At 42.7% G+C, this 18,275-nt stretch overlaps 1 protein-coding gene across 12 annotated transcripts in view; it reads right to left on the bottom strand.

Annotated features, from left to right (window-relative positions):
• The window catches only part of LOC137434968 (F-box only protein 46-like), a 115,336-nt gene that overhangs the window by 39,877 nt on the left and 57,184 nt on the right, over positions 1-18,275 (bottom strand). For 2 of the 12 annotated variants that reach the window (XM_068128239.2, XM_068128240.2), the window contains exon 2: positions 8,514-8,683. The exons of 9 other annotated variants lie outside the window; for them this stretch is intronic. The gene's annotated coding sequence lies outside the window, so the exon portion shown is untranslated. The remainder of the gene's footprint in view (positions 1-8,513; positions 8,684-18,275) is intronic. One more of the 12 variants, XM_068128242.2, reaches the window with a different exon arrangement.

Below are 18,275 nucleotides of genomic sequence, written 5' to 3'. Positions count from 1 at the left end.
GCGAAAATGAGGATGGTCGTATGGCTCGCTGCGATAGTCCTATGTGGTGATCTGCACAAAAGCAGACATCGGCCATCGGTGTGTACTGCGAAACAACCTCACCACCCAGGCACTTCCCACCTCCCTTGGTAATACGACATGGCAAAGTTCACAATCTAATGAGGATTCTCTCTACTTGCTTCCAGCATTCCTGCCAGGCCAAATCAGTACAAACAAGGGGGCACCAATACATTACAGTTTGTAGGTTTTCTATGTTTATAGCGATATTTGGTAAATAAGTTTTATTACAAATGATCAAATAAGCCTGGGCAAACAGGATGGCCTAGAGGCGCGCACACTCTCCTTCAAGCTGTCTAGCCTGGGTTTGAATCCCGACCCAGGTATAAACTGTCATCCCGGTGTTTCACAGGCAGGGTGATTCGTCAATGTGTGTGCCGTCCCTCGGATGGGCGATAAACTGGGCGTGCCCCGCCTACCAGCAATAGTTGGTGGATGTTAAAGATCCCACGGTGTCCTTCGCAAAGAGTAGGCGAGCTATCACCAGCACCTGGTCTGGCCAATCGGTTCGTGAAAGACTTGTGGTAAAACCTCCCCCGGCCAACCCCACAATAACATAGGTATAATTGTGGCCATTGAAGAGGAAAAAGAAGAGGAAGAAGAGGAAGAAGAAGAGGAAGAGGAAGGAAGAAGAAGAAGATCCATGCTCAGCCTGAAACTTGTAATCCATTAAAAGATGCTTAGCATAGCCCTTCAAAGTAGGAGCAGCTGCAGTCACCATGAACAAACGAAAGAATGTTCATACACGATGACCCTAAGTGACCCGAGCATTGTTTATTCCTTCCCTTCCTTTGCACAATGCAAAGCAAGAAACACCCACCCAACCCTCTGGGGACTACAGGCCACAAAACAATAAGAACACGAATAAATGGCATCAAGCAAAACAAGGTGAATCTGAAAAACGCCCTGCACACAGCAGATGTAACGATCAAATCCAGACATCCAGGCTCTTCGAGACACGCGCAAGCGGTTTAGAAGGCAGGTACCCGACGATACGTATCGCATTCCAGATTGACATCGAAGAGCACATGCATGATGGTCCTCCCATGTACGAGTACCTTGTACCTCTGTGATCCAATGCCGCATTTGCCAGGTGTTTGATGCACCGACTACCAGCTCATTAAAAGCTTACCATCTGAACGTCAATGCCTCCTTTCACAAGGTGAAAAAGATAATTATGCAAATATAATTTAACACGGCTTTATCTACCTATCAGAACTGTAGTGCTAAATATACAGCAAATCAAAGGAAAGGAATTTGTACAAGGTGCTAGCCCCCAATGGCCAACTAATTTGGAAAGATAGCGGCACCTGTGGCATCCACAAGTGGCAGACAATTGGCCTGTTGGAACTCCGTACCCACTTGAAGGATGGCACACTCCGATGCAGATGCCATCGCTCGTCAGCAGCACAGATCGCACCGTCAGTTTTAGCTGTGTTCGACCATGCCAGGGATTGCGCAGATCACTCATAACCCCGCGACCAACCTAACTAACACACTTTGGAATGATGTGCGGTACAGAAGCAAACAGACAGGTGAGAAAAACCAAAACCCTGAATAATAATGAACGTTGTAAAAGGAATAACTGCTCAGCAAGCCAAACGTTAAAACTGTGCAATTCATAAAACAAGCACTCAATATTTAGAACGACGTCTGAACAATACACAAAGCTTTTTGTTTAGCATACAGTCGGGATTCGTGGAGGAGCTACAACACGGAACAGGAAAAAACAGAACAAAAAGAAGTGGAAATTTGGGTTAGGAGAGAAGGAACACAACCCTACCAGTAGGGTGGCGGATGAAATAGGTGTGATCTGGAGGAAGAAAGGCCGTGGGGAAGGGGAATTAAATTGAAGAGGAGGGTGAGGGGATGGGAGAGTGACAGGGAGAAGGGACTCGGTAACCTCGAAACACAGAAACAGGTGGGTTCGGGGAGGCCTAATGAGAGTAGAAAATATAATGGTGAACAGTTTTCTTGAAACATGGGAGGGAAGAATGCGATAAGACAAATTGATGAAGTTGGACAGAACAGATCGAGGAAGTTGGTTCCACAAGCGAGAGAAGAGAGGAACAAATGAGTGGTGTGAGTGTGTGTGTGTGTGTGTGTGTGTGTGTGTGTGTGTGTGTGTGTGTGTGTGTGTGTGTGTCAGCTCTATTACGAGGCTTAGCCAAAGTATAAAAATAAATAAATAAAATAAAAAGGTGAGCAGTGAGCCTGAATTTTGTTTTTGTTTTTCACCAGAAGCGAGTTACTAGCAGAGCAAGTGTGCCTTGCAGAAAGCTGTGGAGATGGGAAGAGGAAGGGGGTAGGAGAGGCAAAGGACTGAGCACAGAAAGGGCAGAGGATGCAAGACCAGAAAGGGAGTGGTAGAAGACCAAGAGACCACTAACCCGTCTACGATGTGAAAGTAATTGGCCCAAAGATTCAGCTTCATCACGAGATATATCAATGGCTTTGAAGGCCTTGGTTTCCATGGCGTCAACTTGTGTAGCAGGGGCACTAGCCCAGAGGGGAGAGAAGTATTCCATCAAACTGCGGACGAGGATGACGTCGGTCGATAAAGGGTCAGGTGTGCCAAAAAAGCATTTGCACAACTAAGGATGCCCAGTCTGCACCTGACTTAGGAGGCAAACATAAACATATGGTTTACCCAATAAATCATGGCTGATGGTGAGGCCTAAACGTTTGAGAAACTGAACTTCAAGAGGATTGTTAAAATAGTAAATAGGAGGGTTCTCAGACAGTCCTTCTGTCGAGACAGAGTGAGTGTGAGATTTGTCGGGATTGGAAGTGATGATGCTAGTGTTGGACCGGCTCGTGATTTTATCAAGGTCTGCAGAGAGAGAAGAAGCCACGCTGCCTGCTTGAAGGATTAGGGATGCCATGGCCCAGAGGATGGAATCAACAGAGATAAAGGATTTTCCAGAGAGTCGGAAAGATCGTTGAAGAATTAAGCTCGGGTCCCAAGTAAAACAGCATTACGGCACTATTGCGGAGGTTCGTTTTATCACAATAATGGCCAAAGGTTAAAAGCAAACTTGCTAGTTGTGGGAAAAATAGCCATGCGGGCCAAATTTCCAGACCAATGTTCTTGTAATAACACAGGAAGCAAGAGCAGAGGTCCATCTGATGCAAATGCTTTCATCGTCGCTCCCTCGAGTCTTAACCTGCTCTCTATTGTGAAGGCCGAGCCCGCAGCAGTCCGCCAACGTCGTGGAAAATACTAACTATCACCGTCACGTCACAAATTTGGGTGTTTTGTTTATTTATCTAACTTCATCACAAACTCACCTCCTCCGCTGACCTCTCCTGCATTCCAAAAGCTTTAAAATGACGCATTTTATTGCGCTTCAGCAACCACCGCCCATTCAAAAAGGATTTCCTTGTGTTTGGCAAACGCTGACGCTCGGGTAGAAAACAAGGGAAGCCGTTTCAGGCAAACATTGACTTCACTTACGACAGAAAAACTACCGCAAGTTCGAACTTCTCTGCTACGTTTGAACACAGGTACCCGTTCCGAGTTCGGCTTTTTAGGTTTCCAATTATTTACTTATTTTAAACAAGAAAAAGAGAATTTGGATTTTTAAAAATGCCCCAAACAGATATTAATAGTAGTGAAAACCTATCCTGTTGCTACACTGAAAAAAAAATAAAATCAAAGATATACAAACCCCTCAGGTGTTAATCTCCAATATAGGTGCAAATGAGCTGCGCAGGAAAATTGCCAATGTCACACACAAAGCAACTCCACAATATTGTCATACAAACGCTGTTAGTGGCCGTGCTTTTGAAAATCCAATACGGATATTTCCTGCAGGAGACTTCTCAGTCGAAATAATATTATAAAAAAACACTCTTGAGAACCAAAGCAAAGTGGTCTGGCAGACAACTTGTTTCCGCCCTGCCAAGAGGGATTGTGGCGGCTGTGCGGCTTGGAACGAGGCCAATCAAGTTTCCCCCTCCACCACGCACAAGTACTCACTGGAACTGGAACTGGAAGCATCAGCTGCATAGGAAGCATGCAGAGCCTACCTGTGAAGCAAAAGCACATGAAGAACCCAAAATTTTAAAAAAGATCCAAAATGAAATGGTATGGGGCACCTGGGGCGGCATTCATCCGGGACGCAAAGTCAATTTGCAAGGCAAAGCCTCTGGCCTTGAACAATCATAGAAATGTTATGGCAGTGAAAAAGGGTGATACTGTATCCTGCCTCTGCTGCAAATTCAAAAGCAGGAATCAAGTACAAGGCCTAACGATTCAAAGTCGGATTGAAGGGAGGGAATACCAGTTTGAACAGCGAACATCGGTCTGCGTCAGCAGGCAACGTAAACAACGGATTTTATCAACGCAAACGTTAATACAAGGATGTTTACCGACCGTCGTGGGAAACAAGAGGGGGCGGACAATGAGCATTGGTTCTTAATTCATCACAGCTACAATAAAATAAAGAAATATAAAGGCGAATAATTGAAAAATTAAATAACTTCACCCCCCCCCCCCCCCCCCCACCTCCCCACCCCCCTTTGTCTGATGAAGGACAAACGAGTGAAAGGTCAGTAACACCTCGTTTCCCATGGTGGTAGCGAGTGGTCAGCTTGTAGTTAAATTTATGTTTTCACCCCTGTCTGTCAGTTTGTTTGTTTGTGAACAAAATATCTCAAAAAGTTGTGGACGGATTCAGACGAAATTTGGCAGAGATGTAGCGGATGTGACAAGGCCGAAATGATTAGATTTTGGTGAAGATCCGGATTCGGATCCGGCTACTAGAATTTTTAAAATGATTCTTCACCATTGGGAGATGGGGCCTAAAACGATACATAGCAGGATATCTCAAAATGATGTGGACGGATTTGGACAAAACATGGTGGACCAGTTGGGTGCCTGACAAGGACAAATATATTCGATTTTGGTGAAGATCTGAATATGGATTCAGATATGAGAATTATTTAATTTTTTAAGTGATTCTTCACCATGAGTGATAGGGCCAACCAGGCGGCAGTACTGATCTCTACTTCGGTCTTTGGATCGGTACTGGTCTTTGGATCTCTACTGAGTGCCGCTCTGGTTCAAAATGTGATACCTGATGCCAAGTATTTTGCTTATTGGGGAGAAGTCAGAGATCAAGGATGCACATCTTAGGCACAAAAGCTCGGTTATTTTAAAAAAATTTCCCAGAAATCTTCCCGGACACACCTCATTCTGAGACAAGATGAGAGATGGCAAGCAGAAACCAACAAAATCCTGGAGTAAGATTAAGGAAAACACAAGATCCTTGAGATCCTTGTATTGCCCAAGAGAAACCAAAACATTGCGTGCAAAAATGGTCTCCAGGAACTGAGATCTTTGCTCGAATACAAAAACATACTTGCGAGCCAAAATGATCACGATGTCACGTGTTCGTCCGTACAACTGAACAAGGCATGAAAAAATAAAACTCCTTATCCAATATAACAAAATTAAGAACATTCTTGTACACAAGTTAAAGGTGTGACAATAAAAAGCAGGCTGAACAGTTTACGTTTTGTATCCCCCTGATAGGCCGGATCTGGATGCAGACCGGAACCAAAATCTAATCGACTCGCTCTTGTCACCTACCCAACATATCCACCAAGTTTTGTAATAACTCGCCCACAACTATTTGAGATATCGTGCTGTATATTGTGTTTTTCCCTATCTCTAAATGGTGAAGAAACACTTTTAAAATCCTCATATCAGAATCTTCACAAAAAAACCGAATCAATTCTTCCTCGTCACACACCAAACATGTCCAACAAATTTCATCTGAATCCGTCAGCAAACTTATTGAGATATCCTGCTCACAGACAACAGACAGACACGGTTGAAAACATAGCCTCCATTCGCCTTCGGTGGCGGAGGTAAAAACCCCATCATGGTGCACAAGGCCTTCCATGAGATTGCACAGTTTGTGGTGGTATCATTGTTAGAGACCATGTTTGTTGATATTATTCTTATAACAAACATTGCAAGCTTGTATTAGAAAGGTGTTTGCTAATTATTTCATTCATCTGTCATAATCGCTGTATGAGGTCAGCAAGCACGTGTGCTCGTGGACATGGTGTTTATCGAGGATTGATTGGTAGCACTTGCCTGGTACTCATTGATGGGCCTTCATTTGAATGGGGAGGCCAGATTGCGTCGAGTTGTGATGGGATCGTTCAACACGCATCAACATGAGTGTCCGCAAAGCACGAGATACGTGTCACATTTGGTTACAGGGGCAACGGCCTGTGATAAATTGCAAAATGCATTTGGTTTTAAAGAAGGTACATTTCTTCACACATTCCGGTGCCCAGACGGCAGATAGGCCTGTGAAGTTAAGCATTTGCTCTCACACTTTGTTTGAACAGCTTTCCTATGTGCAAGGATTGCACAGAGCGAGGAATGGGAAAGTACATGCGTCCAGACTCCAGGCGTGCGTTTCGAAGCAGACCGAGAAAAACCATGCCACTTACGCCGATAGCCAATATACGTCAGTCAGTCAACATTAACCCCAAAAAGGCGTGCGTCAGCTCCATAAAGTCTGCCATTACATAAATGATGGCTTCTACATCAAGTGCACGAGCAAACAGACATCATAGAGAAAGGCAGCACAAAGGGCAATACTGGATCAATTCCAAAATCTCAGACAAAGCGTTGCTATGGCGATGCAAAAATGGACCAGTGGCAAAACATGTCACCGAGCAAATACTCAACCTTGTGGCTTCAAATAGTGAACACCATCCCTATTTCTTCAAGACCTTTCCTTCCCAATTATGGAAGAAAACATTTAAAAATTGAAGCCTTTCCCAATGTACAACTATATTTTGGCAACATGGTCAAAAGCATTCCACTGGCTATAAACTACATTGCAATGCCGATTACGATTATTACAAACAGCAGATCCATCAGCTGCAGTCACAAGTTAATGTACCTGCAACAGCCAATGCCCCAAATATCTTTCTTGAAAAAGCTATGGCAACAATAAATTCCAAAACATTCAACCTTCCGAAACCAAATAGATACGCATGAATCGGGGCCTTTAACAATGCCTCACCTCACCAGGGTGTATATATTGTAAAATTAATAATGCTATTTCATTGCTACGCAGAGCTGCGTGTGATGCGACACAATGTTTTTAATGACTTACAACAAGCCATATAGATTCCAGTAGATCTTATTGCGTGCGTACAAAGATACCATTAGGAATGGGCAGGTTAAATTGGACATAATCCACATTCGAGATACAAACTCAACTTGTGATTAAATTAGACAAAAACTAGAAAGTAGAATTTGACATGAATGCATCAATGGATAAGCCACTGCCCGCATGAGATATCAACCCACTGTTACTTTTGATCTCAATTAACGATCACTTGAAAAATCAAAAGGTCCTTTGAGAGAGAGATAGATAAAGAGGGAGAAAGAGTGTGTGTATGAGAGGGAGAAAGAGTGTGTGTATGAGAGAGAGAAAGAGTGTGTGTATGAGAGAGAGAAAGAGTGTGTGTATGAGAGAGAGAAAGAGTGTGTGTATGAGAGAGAGAAAGAGTGTGTGTATGAGAGAGAGAAAGAGTGTGTGTATGAGAGAGAGAAAGAGTGTGTGTATGAGAGAGAGAGAGAGAGAGAGAGAGAGAGAGAGAGAGAGAGAGAGAGAGAGAGAAAGAGAGAAAGAGAGAAAGAGAGAAAGAGAGAAAGAGAGAAAGAGAGAGAGAGAGAGAGAGAGAGATAGAGAGAGATGGAGAGATGTTATGGTTTGCAAAATGATTTTTTAAGGGCAAGTGACCTTTGACCTGTTCAATATAAAATTTAATCAGTTCATCTTTGTATTACAGTCCATACACTTGTCAAGTATGGTTGAAATCTTGATTGATTCATAAGTTATTGCAGTAACAAATATTTTCAATTAAAGGGCACTTGACCCTAGACTTGACCTTTTGAACACAAAATTCAATCAGTTCACCATCATACTACATTCATAGTTATGCCAAATTTAGTCAAAATCCCTTCACCGGTTCACAAGTTATCGCAGAAATGGGAATCTGATAACTGTCAGCTAACTGTTTCAATGTCCTTTAACCCCAAAAATCATACCAATACATCTTTGTATCATAGTACATACTATACTTGAACCATATTTCATTAAAAAAATCCCCTCAGTGGTTTATGAGTTATCGCAGTAACAAATTCATCACGCACAGACAACCCAAAAATATATTGCCTCCGCATGACCTTTGACCCAGAAATTAATTCAGCTCATCTTAGCATCATAATACACCATTGCACCAACTTTGGTAAAAAAAAAAAGAAGCCCTTTCAGCAGTTCACAAGTTATAGTGGTAACAAAATGATCACGTAGACAACTGAACTGAATACATTTAATGCCTCCCGCACCTTCGGCAGCTATTGTAAAAAAGTTAGGATCGATTTGGAAAACTGTGTAAAACTATCTAAGGCTGACCTGGTCAAGCCCATAGGCCTTGCAATGCTCCTCAGAACATGGGCTCGACTAACCGGCTCTAAATGTGACCGAGGTCACCCGGGCGTGTTTGTTGAACGCATGGTCTGAAGTGCACTCCAAGACCTGAGAGAAATGTTGCCTTGAAACACAATTTGCTGTGGCCACAGGAGCTGCACAACAAAAAAACTTGTATTATTAACTTGTTATGGTTAAGTTAGACAACTTGGTTCCAATTTCATTAACTGAAACTAGAACGACACTCTTAGACGTTACGACTTTGACAGATGTGCCTCCACCCACATTATTACATTATAATACTTGTACAAAGTTTGCTTTAAATCCATACTATACAGCTGTTCTCAAGTTATCAAATTTTACCTGGCATAACCCCTGACCTTTGACCTCTTGACCCCCCAATTTAATCAGATCATGTTTACATCATTATACATATATGTACCAAGTTTGAATTAGATCCCTCTAGCCGTTAAGTTATACACCTATTACAGAATTTGACCTTTGACCTCTTGACCCCAAACTATAAGCAGTTAATCTTTACATCATTATACATACCTGTCCCAAGTTTCAATTATATCACTTCAGTCGTTTTCAAGTTATAGACATATTACAGACTTTGACCTTTGACCTCTTGACCCCATGATCGAATCAGTTCATCATTGCATCATTCTACATAACTTTACCAAATTTGGTCAGAATCCCATCACTGGTTCAGAAGTTATTGCGGTAACAGGATTTTTACCTAACATAACCTCTGACCTTTGACATTTGACTTCATGACCCCAACGTCTAATCAGTTCATCTTTACCTCATTATACATACATGCACCAAGTTTGACGAAGATCCCTTCAGCCATTCTCAAGTTATCACGGTAACGAAAACCTATCACGGATGGACGGACGGACAGACAGACAGACAGCCGGACGACAACCTGAAAACATAATGCCTCCCTCCGGTGACTTCGTCGGCGGAGGCATAAAAAAAAAATGCATGCACAGCAAGAACCACATCATTCTCAACATTTGAAAGGCATTAAATGTGTCAGTTTGCTATGAATGCACACCAATGGCATTTCCTTACGACATCAATTATTTAAAAGCATTGAGCACTTCATTAGTGCTCCCGCTGACAGAGTATACTTCAGGTTCTCTCTCCCATAAGAAGCTGCGTTGAGCAAAGCGTTGGATCCCGTCATTAAATGCAAAATGACCCGAAAGACACAGGATGATGCAGAATCGCATTCAAGTGCATTTTTATTACAGCCTTTCATGCACAACTCCAAAGTGCTTGCAGCACAAGGATTTGATCCTGCCAAGGATTTTTAAACAGCATACCAATATGGAAAGGTACCACAAAATCTACACCTGTCGTTGGGTCGGCCTGTTTGGTGTTCCCAGATCCGAACACTGCTTATGATGCTCAGACCATAGGTTCAGATCCCATATGCTGATGTAGCGTAATTACTATTAATGTCCTTGTGATAAATGATAAATTAAAATTGATATTAATGGCTCTAAATGTATGTATTCTGCAAGCGAGGATCAAAACGTTCGTTACTTCCACAGTAAATGCGCTAAAATAAAAGTTTTGGTTTTACCGAGTGCCCTAAATAATTGCACGGCAAAATAATACAGGGGAGTAGAAAATGGAATTTGATGTTAATGCCTTGATGGATTACACCTCCACCTGAATTAATGTCAACAGCCCATTGTTACTTTTGATTTCAATTAAAGGTCACGTGAAAAATTAAAGGTCGCAGCAGAGAGATTTAGCATGAGCGAGAGCAAATAGAAGAGAGACAATATCAGATGCTTCCAAGTCGTTATGATCTGCAAAATGATTTCCGAGGGTCAAATGACCTATGACATGTTTCACATGACCCTTTGACATGACATGACCATTTTTGGCTTGACAACCATGACCTTTGACATATTGAACCCAAAATTGAATCAGTTCATCTTTGTATTACAGTCTAAATTTATGCCTAGTTTGGTTGAAATCTCTTCAGTGGTATGGTTCGAAAATTATCCTGGTAACAATAAACCGATAACGGACGGACAGACAGCCAGAGGGAACACAAGGAGGTGGCAGCACTTGAAAATTCATCGCACATGACAGAACTAACGATGAACTTTCCCGTTTATGGTGCAACAGTAGGTGCTTCATTTTGAGAACTGCCTATCTAAAGGTTATTCGAAGAACTTTAAAAAAAAAAAACTAAATAAAAGGTCAACAACCCTGACAAATCTCACTCTTACTATGTCTCTCCGGAAAAAAAAACTGGAAAACCCTCCCATCTACTTTCTCAAAAATCCTCTCCAAGAAGTTGTCGCTCAAGCTTTTGGGTCTCACTATCTGCCATGATCTTTATTGGGAAAACCACATTTCCAAGCTGGCCTCCAAAGCCAGTCGCCGACTGGGCATCCTCCGTCGTGCGAAGTCCTTCCTTGGCACACCTGAGCCCTTGTTATAAGTTGACGTTTCAGTGTAAAACAACCAAAGCTCCTGTTAAACGGATCATCAAATATTGAAAGGTTGGAGCTGATAGGCGTTATGGGCCATGTGAAGGCCACAGTACATATAGACCTCAGAATACTGTCCAAAGGATTCAGGCCCCTGGTGTCAGCCTATGGGCCAATGCAATTGGAATCTATCCGAGCTGCATAGCCACAATGTATCATACTCATAGATGTGCATCGGCAGTGGGCATGTTTGTGCTTCAAACCAGGGTTATTTTTTTGTTTGGGGAACAAACGAAGCAGCAGTTTTTTGCCGATACACCTCCAAAATAACCAAGTGGCATTCTCTCAAGCAAGGGCTTTCACCATAGGTTTTGCGGGTCCTTGCTATTATGTCCGACTGTTTTATCATAAACGACTCGACCAAAGACAATAAATCCCCATCACACCTGTTTTTGAAAGTTTTTTGCAAGGTGAGTGTGAGATACCTTTTCTGGCTTGTTGTGTTCATGCTTGTACACAAATTGAATTCGATAGTCCGTTGAGCTTTTCATGTACTTTGGTAATCCTATAGTCATCGCTCTCTGCTCTTGATTGAGTTCCATCAGACCACCACCTCCTTCTTCTTTCCTCAGCAGGTACATTCTTGGGATGCACTTATTTTTGTAGAACAATTTGTGAATAGTGAGGAGTTTCCTTGTTTTGATATCTAGTTTTTTGATATCCACTTGTGGCCAGTTTACTATTCCACAGCTGTAATGGAACACTGGTAATGCTAGTTGGTTTATGGCTTCGATTTTGTTTTTTGGGGTGAGATATGTTTGTTTTCAGGATCAGCCTCGTTCTACGGAGGTATACTTTGGTAAATGTTTTGCGCATTTTCATGACAAATTTGGTGGCCCTCTTCTACTCCAAGATATTTGTAAGATGCTTTGCTGTCCAGCTCCTGTATTGTTGTATTTGTCAATTTTTATGTTGTCCGTTTTTGATGGTCTACCTTGCCCGAATGTGCACTTGGCACACTTATCTAGGCCAAATTTCATTTGGATGTTGTCAGAGTACTGTTTCACCAATTTCAGTTGTTCTGCCAATTTTTCGTCGTTCGGTGCAAAGAGGTTAAAATCACCCATAGACAGTAGATGCGTCACCTTTCCTTTTTCTTTGGATGTTCTTTTATTGGATGTTTGGGTGTATCCATGTCCTTGCTCATTAATGAAGTTGCTAGTGGGTCCAGGGCCAGGCAAAACAGGAGAGGAGAAAGGCCGTCTCCTTGGAAGATCCCACATCGTATCTTTACTCTTGGTATTTCAATATTTCCTTCTGAGTTCTGCAGGATTAATGTGGTATTACATAGATCCATGGCTTTCTCAATCAGCTTGATTATTTGGGGATTTATCTTGTACATTTGCATGCACGTTATCATCCATGAATGTGGGACACTGTCAAAAGGTTTTTTTTAAATAGTCTATCCATACAACAACAACATGCATTTTAAAAGGCCATTTTCCCTGCTAGAGCGGGGGTTAGCCTTGCGGTCCCCATGACAATCTTCTCCATTTTGCCCTATTTTCTGCATCTCTCCTTGTTAACCCCCTTGCCCACATTTCTTCTTCCACCATCTTTAGCCAAGTCTTTCTCGGTCTTCCCCGTCTTCTACTTCTTTCTACATTCATTTCCATCACTCTTCTCAACCAGTCACTTTCATCCTTCCTCAACACATGACCAAACCATCTCAACCTGTTCCTCTTCACAGCATCAATCACAGGCTCTATTCCCATCATCTTTCGCAATTCATCATTTGTCTTCCTCTCTCTCAACGATACTCCGCACATCCGTCGAACCATTCGCATTTCCACCCTTTCCAACCTTCGTTGCTGCTCTACGTTCATTACCCATGTCTCGCTCCCATAAATCATAACACTTCTCACACATGCAGCATACACCTTTCCCTTCAGCTTCAACGACACTCCCCTAATCATCAGCACGCCACTCATCTGGATCCCACCCACTCTATCCATGCTGTGGACAATTTGGTTCTTCCCATATTGCTATTTTCTTGTTTAGTAATAGGTGGTTTATTGGTCCATAACATCCTCTCTTGCATCCCTTCTGTTCTGCCTCTAGGCCACCTTGTTGTGTTAGGTCGTGGTATATTGTTTCTGTAATGATTCCTGTTAAAGATTTGTATGTTTTTGGTAGACACGTTAATTTATTCGCCGGTATTTGTGGGGTATTTGGTTCTCTTCAGATTTTGGGATGAGGAATGTGTTACCTTCTGTGAGCCATTCATCCATTTCCTGATCCCCTTGGATAAGTTCATTGAATGCCCGAGCGTTGTGAACGTGGAGAGCAATTGTGTGCGTGGATGTGTGTATGTGTGTGAGAGGCATGCTCTTTGTGCCTTATAATTACGTATGTCTATTAATTAATTACATACTGTTGTAAAATACCGTTTAGCCCCGTGGTTCTAAACCTGGGTTCGACCGAACCCCAGGGGTTCAGTGAGCCAGTCTCAGGGGTTCGGCAGAGGTCCTCCGAAACGCATTGCAATTTGTTTTTTTGTTTTTTTTTGTTTTGTTTCAATTTTGAATCGATGTGTAATTACACTTATTATTAATATTATTATTATTTTGCTATGTACAGTCATGTGAAAAAGTAAGTACACCCCATGTAAAGTTTTGACTTTTTCAACATATTTCAACATACAGCTATTTGATCTTCATTTCAACAATATTGATAGATAAAGGTGATATAATATAACAAATATCATGAAACATTTACATTTTGTAGTCCATTGTATAATTTAAATAAACATAAATGCAAATTTCGCATGTGGAAAAAGTAAGTACACCCTTGGCTCTAATAGGTGGTATTGCCCCCTTTGGCAGAAACAACCTCAAGTAGGCGTTTCTTATAACTGTCTACCAGTCTCTGACATCGACTGGGAGAAATTTTTGCCCACTCCTTCATGCAGAATTCTTTCAGCTGTGCGATGTTTGAGGGATTTCTTGCACGCACAGCTCGTTTCAAATCCCCCCCACAACATCTCGATGGGATTTAGATCCGGGCTTTGACTTGGCCATTCCAGAACCCTCCATTTCTTTCTTTTCAGCCATTCCTTGGTGGATTTACTGGTATGTTTAGGGTCATTGTCATGTTGCAAGGTACACCTTTGGTTGAGCTTCAACTTTCCAACAGATGGCCTCACATTATCCTCAAGCACCCTCTGGTACAATGAAGAATTCATAGTGGATTCTATGATGGTGAGCTGCCCAGGCCCTGATGCAGCAAAGCTGCCTCAAACCATAATATTTCCACACCATGCTTTGCAGTTGGTATCAGAATCTTGTGGTCAAATGCTGTCTTTGGTTTTCGCCAAACATGTCTTCTGGTACTGTGGCCAAATAGCTCTACCGTTGACTCATCTGTCCAGAGCACATTGTTCCAGAAGTGCTGGTCTTTGCCTCGGTGTTCATAGGCAAACTTTAGTCTTGCCCTGATGTTCTTTCTGGACAGCAAAGGTTTCCTCCTGGCACACCTCCCATGTAGATCAAATTTGTGCAGCCTCTTTCTAATGGTAGACTCGTGCACTTTGACATCAACAGTGGCAAGAGCTACCTGTAGGTCCTGTGATGACATTCTGGTGTTCTTGAGACTTCTTTCAGCATCTTGCGGTCTGCTCTCGGGCTGAACTTGCTGTGGCGGCCTGGCCTGAACAAGTTTGGAATCTTCTCCACTTGTAGTTCCGGATAGTCGAATGATTGATTTCAAATTGTTTGGAGATCTTTTTAAATCCCTTTCCAGACTCGTAAGCATCTATAACCTTCTTTCTGAAGGCCTCAGAGAGCTCTTTTGATCTAGGCATGGTGACGCCACACACTTCAACAACAAAGAGCAAACCAAACTAAATGTCTGAGGTTTAAATAAGACATGTTCATCTAAGATCCTCTCTGATGATGTTCTAATCATTTGCACCTGAGCTGGTGCACCTGATTCTAATTTTAGGTATTTGAAGTAGTGATAAATGTAGGGGTGTACTTACTTTTTCCACATGCGAAATTTGCATTTATGTTTATTTAAATTATACAATGGACTACAAAATGTAAATGTTTCATGATATTTGTTACATTATATCACCTTTATCTATCAATATTGTTGAAATGAAGATCAAATAGCTATATGTTGAAATATGTTGAAAAAGCCAAAACTTTACATGGGGTGTACTTACTTTTTCACGTGACTGTGTGTTACGAATGAATGGAAATGTTATTTGTAATTGTATTCCCATCCCATTCATGGTTTCTCTGGTCTGTGTTTAAGATAAGTTGTTTCACACTGACTGTAGGAAGTTGAATCAATGAGCAACTTGCTAATTATTCTGTTGATGGTGCTTACTTGCTTACTTACTTACTGGATTTTGCAGGTGTTTGGAAATTCCAATAAATAGCCTCGATTAGCTTGCCGTGTGCCGTGCGTCATTGGTCGCGCCTTACTTTGGAGTTACTGATTAATTGAAAAGTAAGTTGGAAATGTTTGTGGATATGCAGGGCGGGTTCAGAAATATATTAAAGTCAAAAGTGCATGGTGATTATAAAATATGATTGAATTACTCAGAAAATTAGGTGGGGGTGATATAACTCCTTTGGTCGCAATTCAAAACTAACAATTCACAGTTTTCTATGTAATATTATAATGGGATTTGAGGTGACAGAGTTGAGTAGATAATAAATCCCGTCATCGTAACTATAAGTTATGTTTTCTTCGTTAAATTTTCTCAGTTTTCAGAGGGGTACTGATTATATTTAAGCATGTTCCTTTTTAAATTTTTGTCATGTAATTATTTGCCCGAACTCAATTAAGATCAGTTAGTTACTTCTTTTTTCTTTTTTTTTTGCAGTAAGTATGTCGAGCAAAAAAAGGAAGTGGTCGGAGGATTACGTGCGGTACGGGTTCACGTGTTTGACGGAACGGGACGGAGGTCAGCGTCCTCAAAGCATGCTTTGCAATGTCAAGTTGAGCAACTCCAGCCTAGCACCAGCAAAACTACGGGAACACTTCAAAAAACTGCACGGCGAGGGGCAGTACAAAGACGCAGCGCTGGATGAATTCAAATTGAAGAGAGTCCGATTCGACGCAAGTGCTACCTTGCCCACTCTCGGCTTCGTTCCAATTGACAAACCGATCCTCACCGCGTCGTATGAAGTTGCGTACCTGATCGCAAAGCAGGGCAAACCGCACACCGTTGGCGAGACACTCATCAAACCGGCCGCGTTGAAGATGGCCAACATACTCCTGGGAAAAGCTGCTGAAAACAAGTTGTCTCTCGTTCCACTCTCAAATGACACCATCAGATGCAGAATCGAGGACATGAGCGACGACATCCTCGCCCAGGTAGTTGCAGATTTAGTCGCGAGCCCGACGAAATTCAGCCTTCAACTCGACGAGACCACCGACGTTTTGAATTTGAGCCAGCTCATCTTATTTGTGCGTTATGTCAAAGGAGACGAGATCAAGGAAGACTTTCTGTTCTGCAAGCCTCTCACAACAACAACGAAGGCAGCTGACGTGAAGAAGCTTGTGGACAACTTCTTCAGAAGCAACGGCCTCTCGTGGAACATGGTGTCTGCAGTTTGCTCGGAAGGAGCTCCAGCCATGCTGGGATGCAACTCTGGTTTTGGAGCGCTGGTGAAGGCCGATGCACCACACATCATCGTCACGCACTGCGTCATGCACAGACACGCGCTGGCATCAAAAACCCTGCCTCCAAAACTGGCCAATGCTCTGAAAATCGTCGTTGAAACTGTGAATTACATGCGAAGCCATGCTCTGAATCATCGCATCTTCAAAGAGCTGTGCATTGAAATTGGCTCTGATTTTGAAGTCCTTCTCTACCACTCTCATGCTCGATGGTTATCACGAGGGAAGGTAGTGAGCCGTGTTTTTGCCTTGCGTGTAGAATTAGCCCTGTTTTTGCGAGAACACCAGCATTGCCATGCAACGCACTTCCAAGAGTCAGAGTTTATCCTCGCCTTGGCGTACTTGGGTGACATCTTCGACGCACTCAATCATCTCGATTGTCAGATGCAGAGCGGTGGAGTGAATGTCATCGAATCTGAAGAAAAGCTGAGCGCTTTCCGAAAGAAGTTACCATTGTGGAGGCGGCGAACAGAGAACGACAACTTCGCGAACTTTTCGCTACTGGACGAGTGCGTGAGCGGGATCGAAGATGAGTCTGAAGTTGGAGGCACTGCTGTACCGGGGGAGCTGAAGCAAGCGATTGCCATGCACTTGGATGAGCTGGGAAAGTCATTCGACGGCTACTTCCCCAACCAAGAGCAATACCCAGCATGGGCAGCCGTTTACTTTCGACGTTGCAACAGCAGATGTCAACAACCAATACCTCGACGACCTCATCAAACTTTAGCAGAGCCAGACTCAACAACAACTCTTCGGCACAACGACGCTCTCAACGTTTTGGTGCCGCCAAATGGAAGGGTATCCTTACATCGCTAAAATTGCCCTTGAGATCCTCACGCTTTTCGTTACAACGTATCTCTGCGAGGATGCGTTTTCGAAACTGGTGGACATTAAAACAAAGAAAAGGAGCAGGCTTGCATGCGAAAATTATTTGAGGGTGGCCCTTGCCAAAACAAAACCATGCATTTCCCAGATCGCCGCCCGAAAAGAAGAACAGGAAACGCATTAAGATGTAATTCTTCTTAATTTTTTGGTCAAATTTGAGGGGTTCCGTGAGTGTTCGGTGGGTTTCGTTTGGGTTCGGCGCCTTTAAAAAGGTTAAGAACCACTGGTTTAGCCCTTTAAACTGCTGAGACCCCTTCGACTTTTGCAGACCCTTTAAGACCCCCAATATCCTTAAGACCCTTAAGTCCGAAAAGACCCAGTGGACCCAAAAGACTCCAAAGACCCAAAAGTCCCCAGGGACCCTAAAGACCCAAAAGACACAGAGGACCCAAAATACCATAAGGACCCAAAAGACCCAGAAGCCCCAAAAGATCAAAATGACCCAGGGTGGCCCAAAAGTCCCCAAGGACCCAAATGACTCAGATGAAAAGATCGAAAAGTCCACAAAGATCTAAAAGACCATGAGGACCCAAAAGATTGTGAGGACCCAGAAGACCGTGAGGCTCTGATCTAGTCTGCTCAAATGAGACATCTGTGGGTGAAGCACTTCTTAAGGTAAATCAAATGGCAAGAAAATTTACTTCTGATGAGGAGGAATTAATTGAGTGTGAAAGCAATGAAGATTAAACCAATGTGGACGGCATTG

Source organism: Myxine glutinosa, chromosome 9, assembly GCF_964187855.1.
Source record: "Myxine glutinosa chromosome 9, kmMyxGlut1.1, whole genome shotgun sequence".
NCBI classification, from domain to species: Eukaryota; Metazoa; Chordata; class Myxini; order Myxiniformes; family Myxinidae; genus Myxine; species Myxine glutinosa.
Note: the sequence above shows the minus strand (reverse complement) of the source record. Positions and strands in the feature narration are given on the sequence as shown.